Consider the following 3,523-nt stretch of genomic DNA (forward strand, 5'->3'; position numbering starts at 1 on the left):
GCAATGGAGTGGAAGTATAAAGTGGCATAAAATGGAAATACACAAGTAAAGTACAAGTACCTCAAAATTGTACTTAAGTACAGTACTTGAGTAAATGTACTTAGTTACTTTCCACCACTTTTGGCAGGACTGACAAAATTCGGCAGAAAAAGAAGGTAGAAGGTTTGTGGCACTGACATCTCATTTAATCAATTCTTTTAAGAAGTTTACCCCTCAGAATGAACAACTGAAGTACTCATATACTGCCATGACCTGGAATTGCAGTACTTCATTATGAGCGGACTGTAAGTACACTTTGTGGCCTGTTCATAATGAGAGCATGTTTCAAAAATTAAGATAATCAGAGTTTGGGAGTCTGTATTTAGGGTTTAATAATCTGTGCTCTCAGAGGTAAGAACAGTACATTTTGGTTTAACAATACACAACCTCAAGTATCTATTTCCTGAAATAACCAGACTTTGTGAAGTACTATTCAAGCCGAACCAAAAAACAAGGATCTTGAGCTACACAGAGTGAAAAGTATAATGGTGCACATTTAACATCAGCTTCTCTTGTGACTCAGTTCAGATGATATTTTGACTGAGCAAATTTGCTCAAGCAATTTTGTTTATCCACAAGAGAATTCATAATGTACTTCACATACCACTAAAAAGATACTGCAAGGGACAGGATACAAAATGATCAAACCTCTGCTGGGTGTGTACATCTGTAAACAATTGCAGTGTACTTGTGGCTGCATTGACTCTAAGATCCTGCAAAAGACAAAACTAGAAAAGAAGGCAGGGCTATTGTAATCTCAACACACCTTGATGCGTGCTAAATCTTAATTTAACTGGTTCGAACCCTAATCTATTGACAATTATTTTTAACTTTTCATTGCTTGGGAAATTTGAAATGAATTGTCCTGAAAGCTCAGGTTAAACATCAACAATTCTAATACAAACCAGCCATGAGTTCTCATACTTATATCCTGTATTGTATCCTGTAGTTTATGACTCCTTTAGGACAGAAACCCCCCCCCATGTGATGCCTTGATGGCATAGTTTGCATAGGAAGTGCAAATATTTTCTCTCCAGATAACATAATCGTAGCTGGATTTTCACCTCACAGAAACAAATGTGGGATTTCTGCTCCTGGTTCCTTCTATGTGGAGTCTCCTCATGTTTGTGTTAATCTACTTTAAAGGGGACACAGCATGCTTTTTGTAATTTTCTGTTATTTTTATACTGTTATGATGTCAGATGTCTATGTTAAACATAGTTAAAGGTCAAAAACTTGAGGTGAATGTATGTAAAAATGCTCCCTGGAAGTAAAAAGCCAAGGGGCCCCTCAGTTTACCCTCCTCCCACTTTGTTGTTCTTTCTTTTTAAGTCGCGAATCACTGTATCCCCTCAAATGCCCCTATGTTGCAACACTTACAGTTAAAAGATGCAGGTTTTCTGTGAATCACAGAGAACCTGCTGCATCTTGTTTATGTTCATGTCAACAGCAACAGTGAACACAACAGTTGTGAGTGCTGTGCCAAAGCTTTGGGTCCATCCTGTAAGTCCTGTTTGAGCCGAGCCCCGCATATTTTTTGTCCTTAAAACTGGTATTTTAATATAACAGAGTGGAACTTAACGTGGAGCAACGGGGGGAGGGGGACAAATATGGTGCTGCACATAACAAGACACATACAGTAGAGTATGCAGTAAAGTTTCCAGGTTTTCATGCTTTTCTCCACATTTCAGCACAGATATAATGAAAACTGCAGAGAGCAAAAAAAGCCCCAAATTCCGTGGCTTTAATTAACAGAGATGTGTACACAGAGCTCTCCACAATCACAAACCAACTTCCATGTATTTTCCTTCTTTTACTTCTCTAATATTTCGCATCTATAATATAATCTACTGAAATGTCCATCAGAATAGGCTACAGCTATTGAAGTGACTCAGGCAGGTCTGAAATGTGTTAAATTAATGTCTGAATCTTACAATAATGTCTTCCAGGTGTCACCGAACGTGTTCTGTTTGCTGTCCACAGCTGGTTGTGTGTCAGATTCTTTCCTTTGAGTTTATTAAATACCTGCAGCATCACGCAGCAGCTGAAACAAAGGATCGGTCAGGATGTGACGTTAATTAATGTTCTGTATTCTGCTGTCCATCTACACCACTGACTGTATGTAAAGAAGTCAGCTGTTACACACAGATTCCAGCTTTATAAGGTGGAATTGTTTATAGTAAAGCAGCTTTTATGGATCAATCCTGAGCTGTCAAGATATTTATTTTAAGTAGCGTAGCAAATAACTCCAATCTAAGAAATTAATTTGTGCATCTGTTTTTTGTTGTTGTTAATTTTTTTTTCTTTCCTGTTGATTGTCTTGTGATCCCTCAGATTCAGCTTGTGACTTTTTAGGGGATCCTGACCCCCAGGTTGGGAACAACTGGACTAGGACCTTCAGTTTATATACTATGACAGTTTAGTGTGCCCTACAGGACTAAAAAAAGCAACAACATAAATACTGTCAGTTTGAATTTAACAAGCTTGATGAAATCTTAATAAGTCCATTTTAAAAAGGGAAAGAAATACAGACAAGCTTTAATCACTAACACTGCTACAAGAATAAAGCAGATATTTTCATTTTTATGTTGCCTCATTTCCCAAATGTTTCTCAATCTTTTCTCTAGAGCTTGTTTGAGAATCATAAGACCCCACATTGTATTGTCTGTTGCTACTGTATCATCCAATATGACACTTTCAGCAGCATTTACATTGCTGATTACACCCTCTTATTATATTCCCATTATGCTGCATTATGGGCTTTGCAACAGCACAATGGTCCTAACTCCTTGCCAGGTACGAGCTGGTACACTGAAGCACACACCCAAATATACTCAGATACTGTCACCAACTCTCTATCACACCTCCTTTCTTCATTTCTCCCCTGATATGTCTTTTGTTCGATACCTGATATGAACCCCTCTAGCTCCTGTTTGGCACAGGCAAAGACCCACCCACTGGTTCAACCCTGCATTATATTGCTGCAACCTCTTCTCCATTTTTTTTTTTTTTCCTCTACCCTTTTTGAAATCTCAGCCAGTCATCCAGCTGCACATCAGCCTCAGTTTTTCTGTCAGTGCTTAAGTTTTGCAGCCGTTGCTCCTGGCTGGATTTTTTTTCCCCCAGCTCTCCAACCTTGTCTCTGGCTCCAGACCTTCAGGCACTGGTCAGGCCAACCAACCCTCCAGTCCTAGCACCAAAGCTCAGCTAGGTTTATTCACAGCTATAACCATACCACCCAGTCCAAGCTCGCAAGCACGTTTCAAGGCTTGGCCTGTGAGTGTGAGTGTGTGTCACTCCCCTCCCCTAAGCACAGGTGGACTTGTAGGGAACGCTGCCAAATACTTTTGGTTTAGAAGGAGGGAGGGGTGTTGGCTGAGGCTGGTGGGTGTAGCAGTTTTTGTTTTGTTGTGTTTCTTAGATAACCGTTTTGTAGAACGGTACCTTTTCACTCCCCCAAATCACTGACACACCTTCAGAGCAA

The sequence above is a fragment of the Thunnus albacares genome, chromosome 18 (assembly GCF_914725855.1).
Source record: "Thunnus albacares chromosome 18, fThuAlb1.1, whole genome shotgun sequence".
In the NCBI taxonomy this organism is placed as follows: Eukaryota; Metazoa; Chordata; class Actinopteri; order Scombriformes; family Scombridae; genus Thunnus; species Thunnus albacares.